This window comes from Phacochoerus africanus, chromosome 1 (assembly GCF_016906955.1).
Source record: "Phacochoerus africanus isolate WHEZ1 chromosome 1, ROS_Pafr_v1, whole genome shotgun sequence".
Taxonomy (NCBI): domain Eukaryota; kingdom Metazoa; phylum Chordata; class Mammalia; order Artiodactyla; family Suidae; genus Phacochoerus; species Phacochoerus africanus.
Window position 1 is genome coordinate 241773940 of NC_062544.1, and position 15241 is coordinate 241789180.

At 38.0% G+C, this 15241-nt stretch overlaps 1 pseudogene; it reads right to left on the reverse strand.

Moving 5' to 3' along the window:
* Positions 1 to 13855: 13855 nt before the first annotated feature.
* LOC125113366 (olfactory receptor 5H8-like) lies at positions 13856 to 14789 on the reverse strand (annotated as a pseudogene).
* Positions 14790 to 15241: the final 452 nt, after the last annotated feature.

A 15241-nucleotide genomic window follows, 5' to 3' on the forward strand; every position in this document is an offset into this window, starting at 1 on the left:
TCCTCAAAATGCCCATCCATCCACTCCTTCCCCTTTCTCTCTTGAGAAACCATGTGTGTTCTCTTCTTGGCCATGATCGTTTTCTGTTTTTTTGTGTGTTCTTTTGTTTTGTTTGTTTTTTTTTGTTGTTGTTGTTATTTTTTATATAGGATCATCTATCCCATAGTCTAGATTCCACAAATAAGTGATATCATACGGTATTTGTCTTTTTCTTTCTGGCTTACTTCACTTTAGATTTTATTAAAATGCAAGTCTATTTCAGTAGGTCAGGAATGGGGTCTGAGGGTCTTCATTTCTAAAAAGATGATGCCTCTGAAGTTAGTGGGAACGCTTTCAGGTGGTCTCAATTGAGAATGATGTTATCTCTGAGTTTTTCATATATGGCCTTTGTTATGTTGAGGTAGGTTTCTTCTATGCCTACTCTTCTGGAGAGTTTTTATCAAAAATGGATATTGAACTTTGTCAAAAGCTTTTTCTGCATCTATTGATATGACCATGTGGTTTTTATTCTTCACTTTGTTAATGTGGTATATATTACATCAATTGATTCATGGATATTGAAGAATCCTTGCATCCCTGGAATAAATCCCACTTGATCATGGTATGTGATCCTTTTAGTATATTGTTGGATTCAGCTTGCTAATAGTTTTGTTGAGGATATTTTCATCTATATTTATCAATGATATTGATCTCTAATTTTCTCCCTTTTTGGTGTTTTGTCTGGTATTGAGATCAGGGTACTGTGGCATTATAGAATGAGCTTGAGAGTATTCTTTCTTCTGGTATTTTTTTGGAATAGTTTCAGAAGTGTAAGCATTAATTTTCTCTAAATGTTTGATAGAATTTTTCTGTGAAGCCATCAGGTCTTGCACTTTTGGTTTTTGGAAGTTTTTGAATCATAGTTTCAATATCAGAACTTGTGATTGGTCCTTTCATATTTTCTTTTCTTCCTGGTTCAGTCTTGAAAGGTCATACCATTGTAAGAATTGCCCATCTCTTCTAGGTTGTCCATTTTGTTGACATATAATCGCTCGTAGTAGTCTGTTATGATCCTTTATATTTCCGTGGTGGCAGTTATAATTTCTCCTTTTTCATTTCCAGTTATATTGATTTGAACTCTCTCTTTTTTCTTGATGAGTCTGGCTAAAGATTTATCAATTTTGTTGATCTTTTCAAGGAACCAGCTTTTAGATTCATTGATCCTTTCTATAGTTTCTTCATCTCTATCTCACTTATTCTTTCTCTGATTTTTATGATTTCTTCTTCTAACTTTGAGTTTTTGTTCTTCTTTCTCTAGTTGCTTTAGGTGGAAGGTTAGGTTGTTTATTTGAGTTTTTCTTATTTCCTGAGGTAGGCTTGTACTTCTATAAATTTCCATCTGAAAACTGTTTTTGTTTTTGCCTCATCCCATAGGTTTTGGATGGTTGTGTCGTCATTGTCATTTGTCTCTAGGTATTTTTTGATTTCCTCTTCAGTTTATTCATTTACCCATTGTTTGTTTATTGTTTAGCCTCCATGTATTTGTATTTTTTGAAGTGTTTTTTTTTTTTTTGTGGTCAATCTCTAGTCTCAAGGTGCCGTGGTTGGAAAAAATGCTTGATGTGATTTAGCTTTTCTTAGATTTACTGAGGTTTGATTTATGGGCCAAGATCTATCCTGAAAAAATGTGGGTACACCTGCAAAGAAATGTGTAGTTTCCTGCTTTCGGGTGGCATGTTCTATAAATACCTATTAAGTCTCTCTAAACTAATGTGTCATTTAAGGCCTGTGTTTCTTTATAGATTTTCTGTTTGAATGATTCTATCCATAGATGTAATTGGTGTGATAAAGTCCCCCACTGATACTGTTTTATTGTCAATTTCTCCTTTGATGGTTGTTAGCAGTTGCCATATAAAATGCGGTGCTCTTATGTTGGGTGCATATATATTTACAATTGTTATATCTATTTCTTGGATTGATCTCTTGATCATTAGATAGTGTCCTTCTTTGTCTCTTATAATAATCTTTATTTTAAAGTCTGTTTTGTCTGATATGAGTATTTCTACTCCAGCTTTCTTTTCATTTCCATTTGTGTGGAATATATTTCATCCCCTTACTTTCAGTCTTTATGTCCCTAGGCATGAAGTGGGTCTATTACAGACAGCAAATCTATGTCAGTCTCCTTTTTGGTATTCATTCAGTGAGTGTGTCTTCTGTTTGGAGTATTTAACCCATTTACATTCAAGGTAGTTATCAATATACATGTGCTCATTGCCATTTTATTAATTGTTTTGGATTTGTTATTTTGGGGCTTTTATCTTCCCTTCCTCTTTTATTCTTTTCTCTTGTGATTTGATGACTATCTTTTGCGTTGTATTTGAATTGCTTTATTTTTTTAACCAGTGTGTCCACTGTAGTTTTTCGGTTCCTTGTTACCATGAGGTTTTCATATAGCATTCTATGTACATAAAAATTGTTTTAAGTTACTGGTCTCTTAATTTCAAGTGCATTGTCAATATTCTGCATTTGCCCTCTCCTTTTCCCCAAATCACTAGTTTTTATATCATGTTTCTCTGCAGATGATTTATTTTATGTTTGCCTTTACTGATGAACTTTCCTATTCATACTTTTATTGTTTCTAGTTGTGGCCTTTTTTTTTTCAATCTAGAGAAATTGCTTTAGTATTTGTCAAAGAGCTGGTTTGGCTGTGCTGAATTGTCTTAGCTTTTTCCTTGTCTGTAAAGTTTTTGATTTCTCTCTCGAATCTTAATGAGAGCCTTGTTGGATAGAGTATTCTCAGTTGTAGGTTCTTCGCCTTCATAATTATAAACATATTGTGGCCCTCTCTTCTGGCCTGCAGAGTGTCTGTTAAAAAATCAGCGTTAATCTTATGAGGAGGGTTCCCTTGAATATTACTTATTGCTTTTATACTTATTCTTTATATTTAATTTTTATCAGTTTCATTAATAGGTGTCTTGCTGTATTCCTCCTTGAGTTTATCCTGTATGGTACGCTCTGCACTCCCTGGGCTTGAGTATTTCCTTTCCCATATTAGGGAAGCTTTCATGTATAATCTCTTCAAATACTTTATGAGGCCCTTTCGCTCTCTCTCTTCTCCTTCTGAGACCCCTATGATATGAATGTTCATACATTTGATGTTTTCCCAAAGATCTCTTACACTATCCTCATTTGTTTTCATTCTTTTTTCCTTATTCTTTTCCGTGGCAGTGATTTTCACTACCCTGTTATCCACATCACTAATTCTTTTTTCTTTAACTTCAGTTATTCTGCTGTTGTTTCCTTCTAACGCATTTTTTTCCATTTCAGATGTTATGTTATTCATCTTTGTTCCCTTTTTGTTTGACTCTTTCAGCTCTTTATTAAACATTTCTTCTAATTTCTTGAATCTTGCCTCCATTCTTTTTTTGAGTTCTTGAATCATCCTTAATATCATTACTCTGTATTTTTTTAATCAGGTCGATTGCCTATCTCCTATTCATTCAGTTGTTTTTGTGTGCTTTTATCTTGTTTCATTTTTGGAAACATATTTCTCTGTCATCTCATTTTGTCGTTCCTTCTATTTTTGTGGTCTTCTTTCTGAAGACTATAGGGTTTTTAGTTCTTGCTTCTGGTATTTGACCTCTGCTCAGTAAAGTTGGTTCAGGGGTTTGTGCAGGTTTTCTTGTTTGAGAGACAGGTATCCTTTTCCTTTTGGGTGGGCTGAGTCTTGTCCCTCTGGTGGTTCAGGCCTCATCAAGGGATGTGTATAGAGGTGGCTGTCAGCTTAGTATGACTTTAGGTAGCCTTCTGGTTTTTTTTTTTTTTTATGAGGGGGGTGGGAGGGCTATTTTTAGTTTAGATGCCTGGCACCTCTTTCCTCAATGTATGCTTGCCATTATCCTCTTGATAGGAGACATACCAGATGTTGTGGTGACTAGAGCTTTCACTGGATATTGAGTGGTGCCTCCTATTTGCTCTGTGGTTTTCACAGTCCTGTAAGGGGTAGGGACTGATCCTGATTTGTTGGAGTAGAAACACCAAGATTGTTTCTGAGCTGTGCTTCAGATGCATGGTGTGAATTTGAAGGGATTACAGCATTCCCACTGGGAGAGGAACAACTGAACAGTGCTCCACTGGTGCTGTTCACCTATGAGTGTGCTCTGTTGTCTCACCTTTCACCATTGTGGAGGCTCACAAAGTACACTGTTGTTGGTAGTGCTCTCAGCCCCACCTTAACCATGGGTACGTTAGTTATTGGTCCTGGTATCTCTCAGGCATTGTTTTCATCTCGCCACCAGTGCTGATCTACTAAGGTCAGGACCCAGGGCTGCAGTACTCATGCTCCTTGGCCCAGTGTGAGAGTTATGGAGTCAGTGCAGACTCTGGCCTGGACCATGCCCTGTATGTACCCCCCCCAAAAAAAAAACATATCTACTAAATCCAGACCCCTTTCAGTTGTGGGTGCACTCATCATTGGGTTGTTCCATCAGTTCTGACTTTAGAAGATTGGCAATGGAGGTGTAAATCCATACAGAGTTTGCATAGTTTGGAGGAGCATTTTCAGGTCCTTCTCCTTAGTGGCAGGGTCCTTGGGGCTCAGCTGTGATTTCAATAACACCTCTATGTGTGAACAACACACTTGTGATTGCTCCCAAGGCAGCAGGTGCACAGGGGGCAAGGCAGTGGGTTACTGCTTTGGAGATAGTAGGTGCACAGGGGTCCAGGTTGCCTGCAACTGCTTTGGAGGCAGCAGAGGTACCGGGCACCAGGGTGGCTGTGATTGATTTGGAGGAAGCAAACGAACATGGGACAGAGTGGTGATGGGTGTGTGTAGGGAGATGGGGCTGGGTAGAGATTGGGATGCATAAGAGCCTGCTCCAGGAGGAGGGTGGTGGGGCTTGATAGGAGGCAGTGTCCAGCTCAGGCAGTCCATCTCAGATGGAGCCTCCCCTAGAGCTTGCAGAGGCAGGGACCTATTTGGGGGAGGAGGTTGTAATGGTGACCCCACCACTCACACGCTACTTAACAATGGTGTTAAGCCTCTATGGCAGCTGGGCCAGCTGTCCAAATATTCCCAATTGTGGTACTTTGCCCTTCTATTCCTCCAGGCTGTCTCACATAGCCAGTGACTGTCCTAACCTCAGGAATATACGCTAAACCCTGTACACTCTAGCACATAGCCCCTGACATTATATGCAGACTTGTATCTCAGGCTTGAACACACAAGGCAGTTGTGCAAACCCTCTGTGTATGACTTATTCTGTTCTGCCTGCCACAGGTTGGCTATTTTGGTTTCTTTGAAACATCCCAAGCTCTTTTCCTGCCCCAGCTGGTCACCCTGCTGGTGATGGGACTCCACCAGCAGGTGGAACAATCTCTCCAAGTGTAGCAACCTCTCCTGTCATTCCGCTCCCTCCCTAGGGTGCAAGTCTCAACCCACTTCCACCTTTTTTTTTTCTCTTAAGTCCTACCCGGTTACATGGAGATCCTTCTTGTCTTTTCTGGTGTTTGAGTTTTTCTTCTAATGTTCAGTAGATGTCCTGGGTGGTTGTTCCATTTATAGATGTACTTCTGATGTATTTGTGGGAAGAGGTGAACCCCATGTCCTTCTATTAGACCATCTTGTTTCTCCCCATCGTATTAGCTTTTGAAACAGAAACTCTCATGATAGAGACCATTCTCTTTCCACAAGCCCTTCAGAAGATTCTGAGGCACACTAAAGTTTGATAACCACTATATTAAAAGAAAGACAATGATAAGAAAGCCTAGAATTGCAGAGGAGTTTACACTTACAAACATATATACTAGTAAGAATCTATCCTATCTACTTCACAACTCAATGAGAAATACTGTCTAGATTTCGTGGTGTTTAATTTCACTTAACTCCTAAGTGTTTTGCTTCTTTGAGCACAGTCTAGGATAATGTAGTCAGCAACTTCTCAACAGCACAGAGTATTCTAAAATGATGAGAAAAAAGTTTATCCATGTACATAAGAGAGGAACTATAAATTATTTTATATTCTCTGGCTAAGAAAATTAATACAGCTTTGTAATAAAGAATATTACTCTTATGTTATTAGCATTTCTGAAGGATGGTTTTATCCAATGTCTGTAGTGTTATAGACAACTAAGTGAACTTAGTATTGTGATATCAACATTTATATATAAATAACACTAAATAATATGTACATAAATTCACAGGGTTTTAAATTTTTTTTTCACTTTTATTTCCCCTGTGTACAGCATGGGGACCAGTTACAAATCCATGTATATACACTTTTTTCTCCCATTGTGATGCTGCATTGTAAATATCTAGACATAGTTCTCGGTACTACACAGCAGGATCTCATTGTAAATCCATTCCAAGAGCAAGAGTTTGCTTCTCTTAACCCCAAGCTCCCACTCCCTCTCCCTCCCCCTGCACAACCACAAGTCTATTCTCCAAGTCCACGATTTTCTTTTCTGTGGAAAGGTTCCTTTGTGCTGTATATAAGATACCAAATATGAGTGATATCATATGGTATTTGTCTTTCTGTTTCTGACTTATTTCTCTCAGTATGAGAATCTCTAGGTCCATCCATGTTGCTGCAAACGGCATTATGTCATTCCTTTTTATGGCTGAGTAGTATTCCATTGTGTATATATACCACATCTTCCTAATCCAATCGTCTGTTGGTGGACATTTGGGTTGTTTGCATGTCTTGGCTATTGTGAATACTGCTGCAATGAATACGTGGGTGTATGCGTATTTTTTAAGGAAATTTTTGCCCAGATACATGCCCAAGAGTGGGATTGCTGGATCATGTGGTAGTTCTATGTATAGATTTCTAAGGTACCTCCATACTGTTCTCCATAGTTCTTCGACCAGCTTACATTCCCAACAACAGTGTAGGAAGGTTCCCTTTTCTCCACACCCTCTCCAGTGCTTGCTATTTGTGGACTTATTATTGATCGCCATTCTGACTGGTGTGAGGTGGCATCTTATGGTAGTTTTCATTTGCATTTCTCTAATAATCAGGGATGTTGAGCATTTTTTCCTGTGCTTGTTGGCCATCTGTATATCTTCCTTGGAGAAATGTCTGTTCAGGTCTTTTGTCCATTTTTCCATTGGAGTGTTGGCTTTTTTGCTGTTGAGGTGTGTAAGTTGTTTGTATATTCTAGGGATTGAGCCCTTGTCAGTTGCATCAGTTTGAAACTATTTTCTCTCATTCTGTAAGTTGTCTTTTTGTTTTCTTTTTGGTTTTCCTTGCTTCACAAAAGCTTGTCAGTTCGATTAGGTCCCATTGGGTTATCTTTGCTTTTACTTCTTTTGCTTTGGGAGACTGACCTGAGAAAATATTCATGAGGTTGATGTCAGAGAATGTTTTGCCTATGTTCTCTTCCAGGAGTTTGATGGTGTCTTGTCATATATTTAAGTCTTTCAGCCATTTGGAGTTTATTTTTGTGATTCTGTGAGGGTGTGTTCTAGTTTCATTGCTTTGCATGCAGCTGTCCAGGTTTCCCAGCAATTCTTGCTGAATAGACTGTCTTTTTCCCATTTCATGTTCTTGCCTCCTTTGCCAAAAATTTTGTGATTATAGGTTTTTAGTAGCATGTAATTTAGTCTCCATGTAGTGTGTTTTTTCTCATTTCTTTTCCTGTGGTTAATTTCTAGTTTCATGCCATTGTGCTCAGAGAAGATACCTGACATAATTTCTATACTCTTAAATTTGTTGAGGTTAGCTTTGTGCCTCAGGATGTGATCCATCCTTGAGAATGTTCCCTGTGCACTTGAGAAGAATGTGTATTCTGATTTTTTTGGATGTAATGTCCTGAAAATGTCAATTAAGTCTAACTTGTCTATTGCGTCCTTTAGGATCTTTGTTGCTTTGTTGCTTTTCTGTCTTAGAGGATCTGCCCATTGATGTGAGTGGGGTGTTAAAAGTCCCCTACTATGATTGTATTCCCATCAATTTCTCCTTTTATGTCTGTTAATATTTTTTGTATGTGTCTGGGTGCTCCTGTATTTTGGAAGGATCTATTGATGATTGTAATATCCTCTTCTTGAATGGATCCTTTAATCATTAAATTAAATGATTTGTCTTTATAGCCTTGTTTTAAAGACTATTTTGTCTGATGTGAGTATTGCAACTCTTGTTTCTTGTCTTGTCCATTGGAATTAAATATCTTTTCCCATCCCCTCACTTTCAATCTATATGTGTCCTTTGTCCTAAGGTGAGTTTCTTGTAGGCAGCAGAATGAAGGTATTTTCTTTTTTATCCAATCTTCCACTCTGTGTCTTTTGATTGGAACATTCAGTCCATTGAAATTTAACGTGGTTATTGATAGATGTTTAGTTATTGCCATTTTAAACCTTACTTTCCAGTTCATTCTATGATTCTCCATTCTTCATTTCTTTTTTTGGTTGGATGGTGTCCATTTATTTTATGCTTGAGTAATTTTATTTTCATTTTTTGTGAATGTAATGTTTGGTTTTGATTTGTGGTTGCCCTGTTTTTTAAGTATGTTAACCTCTTCCTATAATTGTGTGGTTTAGCCTGATAGTCCTGTAGGTTCAAACTCTTCATTACCATAATGAAATATAAAAAGAGAAGATTAAAAAAAGTATCCATTTCTTTCCTTACTTCCCTTGCCCACATTTTATGATTTTGATATCTTTTTTAAATTTTATTTTATTTAAAAGTCTGTATGATGGCTTATTTAAGGGACTGCTCTCTGATTGTGGTTTCCTCCATTCTCGTTCTTCCACTTTTTCCTTTTAATTTAGAGAGGCCTTTTCAGTATTTCTTTTAGAATGGGTTTTGTGTTACTGTATTCTTTTAACTTTTGTTTGTTGGAGAAATTTCTTATTTCCCCTTCTAATTTAAATGATGCTCTTGCTGGATAGACTTTTCTAGGTTGCATATGTTTTCCTTTCAGTGCTTTAAATATCTCTTGTCATTCCCTCCTGGCCTGTACTGTTTCTGTAGAGAAATCAACTGGTAGCCTTATTGGGGTTCGCTTATAATTGACAGTTTGCTTTTCTCTTGCTGCCTTTAGGATCCTCTCTTTATCATTAACTTTTGCCATTTTTATTATAATATGTCTTGGTGTGGGCCTGTTTGGGTTCCACATGTTTAGGGCTCTCTGTACTTCCTGTATCTTGAAATCAGTATCCTTTAAATTTGGAAAGTTTCCAGGTATAATTTCTTCAAATATATTTTCCATCTAATTTTCTTTTTCTTCTCCTCTGGAATTCCTATTATGTGTAGATTGGTCTACTTTTTATTATCCCATAGGTCTCTTATATTGCTTTCATGTTTTTTCATTGGGTTTTCTGTCTGCTGATCTGATTGGGTGGTTTCTATTATTCTATCTTCCAAGTCACTAATTCGTTCCTCTGCATTATTCATTCTAGTTATAGAGCCCTTAGCTCAGTTTGTATCTCTGCAAATGAATTTTCTAGGTTTTTTCTTCTTCGCTCCTCATATTTTCTAGTTCCTTTCTGAGGGAGTCTGCATTACTATTCATATCTTCTCTTAATTCCTTCAGTATTTTCACTATCTCCCTTTTGAACTCCAAGTCTGACAGACTGCAGAGGTCTGTTTCATTGTTGACTGCTTTAGGTGAGTTCTCCTGTTGGTTTAACCAGGAGTGATTTCTCAGCTTCTTCATCTTGCTTGTGTTTTTCTTTTTTGTGGTGGAGGTGCACTCCCATGGCTGGGCCAGGTTTTCCCTGACAGCACTGTGGAGTGCTTCCTGAGGGCTGGTGGAGTTGGCCGGCCTGCTTTGAGGCAGCAAGGTGTTTCCCGAGGGTGTGCAGGGTTAGCCGTGTCACTCTGTGGCAGAGGGTGCTTCCTGAGGGCAGGCAGGACTAGCAGGGTCCTTTGCCTCAGAGTGAGCCAGCTAGCTCCATCTGGCCTTGGGCAGGTGTGTACCTGCAGTAGTGTTGCACTTCCTATGGCCTTCCTGGCAGGGCTTGCCCTGGCACTTCTGGACTGTGGAGCTCTTCCCAAGGGCAGGCAGTGCTGTGTGACTTGCTCTGCAGGATTAAGGCATTTCCTGTGTGCAGGCAGGCCATGCCTGGGAAAGCTGCAGTGGTGGTTGGCTTCCTGCAGGTGATGAGGCCAGTCTGCTGGGATTGCAGGCAGCTTCTGGCCAGGAGTGTGTGGGGTGAGAGAGGGGGGATGCGCTGGGAAGCTCTATTCTCTACTAGCTGGCAGGCAAGCATGCATGCTGGGGCTCAAAGAGTATTCTATGGTGGCCCACCCCTCTTTCTCTCCCTTCCCCAACACTAGCATCTCTCCTGAGGGTCCAGACCTTCTCCCAGGTTCCCTCTGTTGTGGATTTCCACTCCCCAGCCCTTAGCATATTGTTCCCTCCACCCATGACACACAGCTTCCTCATCCCTCAGGCTGTCTCCACACTGCCAACCCCAGCCTGCTCTCAGGGACTAACCTTCAGAGCCTAGTTCTCAGTGCCCAGCCCCTACCTGAGCGTCTTGGATTTTGGTGTCTGTGCCAGTGGTTCAGATGATCAGTACAGCTCTCTTCTTTTCAGATCTCAGACCTGCTGCTGCACTTTTCTCGGCATCTGGAGATCCCTCCCATGACTTGGTTGATCTTTCCATAGATTAAGAGATTTTCCGGGGTGTGGGTTCCCTTTCTCCTTCACAGTTCCCTTTTGGGAGTGCCAGTCCAGCCCTGATTCCCCTTCTCTCTCTCTTCTCTTTTCTTTTGTTTTACCCAGTTATGTCAAGAGATTCTTGACATTTTGGGAGGTTTGAGTTCTGCCAGCATTTAGTTGCTGTTCTGTGCGAGTCATTTTACATGTAGATGTGCTTTTTTGCTGTGTTTGTGAGAGAGGGCGAGGATGTCCCCCTACTCTTCTGCCATCTTGCCTCCTCTATAATTTCACAGGTTCTTTTTAAAGAATTTCGCAGAATATCTTCTAAGATGTGGGCTTTTAACAGGTTAATATTTTTACATATTTCCCTGCATATACCTGAAATTACATATATAATATACAAAAATTAAAAAATGCTTAACAGAAGTGAGCATGGGCATACATTAACAAAGAGGAGGTTTGGTGAATTTCTGGAAGGCATAAATTAGTTGCGAGTTTAAAGAAAGACACATCAGAGCAGTAAAATCCATAGACTAGACATGTTCAATAGAAGGTTATACAGGAAGCTTGAGTTTCTGAGAGACCACCAATGCCTATTTCATACCAACGCAATTGAAAGAAGGACTTGACACATCCTCATATACTCATAATTGATATCAACCTTTTCATTCAAACAAATGGACAATTAGGGAAACAAACATTTATGATTACAAAACAAAAATAGCATTTGCTTATATTAGCAATATACTATTTGGGTTATAACTATATGTGTACGAACAAGCAAAAATTTAAATAAATTACAGAAAAAAATAAGAACAATGGAACAATTGTAAAACAACAAAAATTAATACACTATGGATATATATGCAAATACATAGATTCCCTAGTGAAAAACAATAGGAGTATCTGACTGTTATTCTTTTATTCCCTCTCTGGGACTTGGGGATATCCCTCAGGAAACAAAAAGAGGGTAGATGGCCTGATCTAATCTTGTGACCTGCACCTCCAGAAATATGTAATAATGATATGTGTTGTAAATATTTGTATAATCTGTATCATTAATCCAAATATCTAGCTAAAGAACTTCACCCAGATATTTTGTCTTTCTCTATGTCAGGAGCTAATCCTCCTGCTAGGAAGAAGATTAATTTACTTTGGGTGTATGATACTTGCAGTTATCTTGAAAGAAATGTGAAGGTAAACTGGCATAGAGTAGCCATTCCAGGCGCATGAATCTCTGTGGACTCATTATAAGATTGAAAATAAGTGGTTTACTCACACTTCATTGAAGTATTTATGATGTGAGAATCATTTCAATTTTGCATATATTTCATAAATGCTTATTTAGAACCTCATGTGGTAAGCAACGGTTCTAAGAGCTACAAATGATTGAATGAATCTCTACTATTTGAAGATAGTAATTCTTCAAATTATAATCTAAATAAGAAAGCTTGCTGGCCAAGAATAAGTGTTAGGGAAGTGTATTTGTGGCCTAAAAGAACAATTAAACTACTAAAACGTTCAAATGAGGCAGCCTGGCTACTCTCTTTGAGGGAACATGAAAATGCATTATGGAAACTATTACATTTAAGACAGATCTTGACAAAATGACCATTACAATTATAAATGAAGATAGATGCACTTGGGCAGGAGACCATTCGAAATGGAGGAACCTATAGGAAGAGAATCATGTATCTGAGAGGAAGGTTTCTCTAGGAGGGTTTCAGTAATTTATTTGGGTGTAACATAAGGTCCACTACGAGAATTGTGGAAGCAAAGACTTTATAGTAAAATTAAGGCTTTATTGGGAAAGACCTCAAGTAATGCCAACGTGAACAAATATATGTAATGTGAACACACATGTGAACAAATAAAACTTATCCTTGTGCATAGAGTTCTAGATATGTATACCATATATACATATAATCTGATAGTGATGACAATATATTAAAAGATGTTGAAAAGGGATATTATTTCCTCAGAGTTCTGTTTATAAAGAATAATCCAAGAGCAATATTTGGGAAGTAAGAGTATCAACAGGATGTAGAATAAGTAACAAGACTATTGCAAATGACATATGTCAGTAGTTTTAGGGTAAGGGCCTCAGTGGTGCCAGTAGGATGGTACATAGAGTTAGTGGTGAGATTGGAAGATTGGGGGTGGACCTGAAGATGGAATCTTGCATGATCCCACACCAGTGGCATGGACCTGAAGATGAATCACTCATTATTCTTAGAGTACAGAGTGTGACAAAAGCTAGTGTTTAAGGACTGTGGGGGCACAAATCACACAAATTTTTGCTCATTTTCATGTCTTTCCCAGCTACTTACTGGATACTCTGGTATAATTCATTTTAACATTATTTGAACTTTGGTACTATGCATGCATTTGAAGCATCTTGTCATCAACACGTTCTAACAATCAATACCTATTACATTTTTCTGAACAAAATTGAGAGCAAGTGGGCTCATTTCCTTTGTATTCTACCACTTATCTTTCCCTCTCTATGCCCATCTCAATTAAATCTGCAATTTCGTCACTTAGCTTTTCAACCAGTAAAGCTTTTTGGATTACCATGCAACATACCAAAAAACTGAACAGGACAACTCAAGTCATCATAGACATTGAGAGGCGTCTTCCCTCTTCTTATTACTCATTGAGCTAAGGGCATCCTCTTAAAGTTTGGCCTGAATTTCTCTGCTTTAACTCCTTTCTCATATTTTTTTTTCATTACCAACTCATTTCTGTTAATTTCTCTGTGTTATAAGAAAGTTGAAACCCCACAAAAAGTGACATTCACCATGTCCCAAGTAGAATATCATCAAATACCTTTTGGTGGCTAGCAAAATTTTTGAAATTTGTCTCCATTTGCTCAAACACAATCCTGTCTCCACTGTGGAGGTAAATGTGTTGTGAGTCCCCAGGCTGCACAGCTCTATTATTGTCAAAGCCACCATGTTTCAGTACTTTTAATGGTGATTTCACTATTATAGTGCTCAATGAATTTATGAAGCAACATTGAGAAAGTACATATGGAGTATTTTGTTCTCTATTTTACTATAACATGAACACTTTATTAGAATTGTATCTATGTTTTTGAGTAACACATACACATACCTTCAGAAGCTTCTTAGTGCGCTCAGCTTAAGTCATTAAAACTGTAGGGAAGATATAACTGCCAAAAAATGAACACAAACCAACAGTAGCAACATCTAATCTAAACAATTTTATGACTATTTCAGTAAAAAGAGAACTGCTAACAGTATTAGATCTAAACATTTCTTTTAAACACATTTACCAGTGAATCTATGACTTTCTTATTTCTCAAGCTGTAAATAATTGGGTTTAACAAAGGAATTATAATCATATAAAACAAAGAGTACATCATATCTTGATTATCTCCTTGTGATGATCCAGGGCGCACATACATGAAGAGGAGAGGCCCATAGTATAAAGAGACAGATAGGAGATGGGCTCCACAAGTGGAAAATGCCTTCCTTATGCCTTGAACAGACTTCTTTCTTAAGATTGTAATGAGAACAAGTATATAAGAAACAGCAACAGTTAGAATGGTAAACACCTGTATTGACCCAGAGAAAATGAATACCATCAGAAAATTAATGGAAGGATCAGTACAAGAAATCTTAAACAGTGGCACTATGTCACAGTAAAAGTGATGTATTATGTTAGAATTACAGAAGGTTAATCTTAATAAAAAAACATTGTGAAGTATGGCATGAAAAAGGCCACCTAAAAATGATGAAACTAACAGCCAGATGCACCGTCTGTTGGTCATAATCATTGGATAAAGTAATGGTTTGCATATGGCCACATAGCGATCATATGCCATTGCTGCCAGCAAAAAGCATTCCATGGTAACACTGGTTGCAAAGGAAAAAAAATTGTATCTTACATTCAGTGAGAGACATCAGTTTGCTCTTGGCAAAGAAACTGACCAGCAACTGGGGTGTCACTGTGGAGGATATCCAGGCATCCACAAAGGCCAAATTCCCAAGGAATAAGTACATGGGGATGTGAAGGTGATGTTCAGTCCATATGAGAGCAATCAGACTGAGGTTCCCCACAATGGTGATGAGATATATCACCAAGAAGAGCAGGAACAGGGGGATTTGCCACTCTGGTTGATATGTAAGTCCTGTGAGAATGAATTCTGTCAGCAGTGTTGCATTTTCCTTTTCCATGTCTTCAGTAAATTTTTCCTAAAATGAAACAGAGTAACTAAAAAAAAAAAGGCACAAGAGTTTATATTTGAAATAAACCTTGCGTATCAGATTGCCCTTATTACTTTTAAAATAGATGAGATGTATTTGTGTCAACTATAAGTAAGTAAAGTTATTTTTTAATTCAAGAAATGTGAATCACTGAACCAGTTTAGAACAATTAAATACATTCTAAATGTGTGCTAAATTCATAGGCATAGAATTGAATGTAATATGGAAATTCTATCTGGGACACGAATGTAAGTTTGGAGAAAAGAAGCTTGAGGAGCGTAGGTAATAAAATAAATTGAATGTCTGGTGAAGGATCTTTACTATGATTCATCAGGTAATAAGCATGCACTGAAAACTTAAAGAGGTGGGAGTAACACTGTAAATTTTTTTAATAAATATATGGTAGTATAGAAAACAAGCTGCAG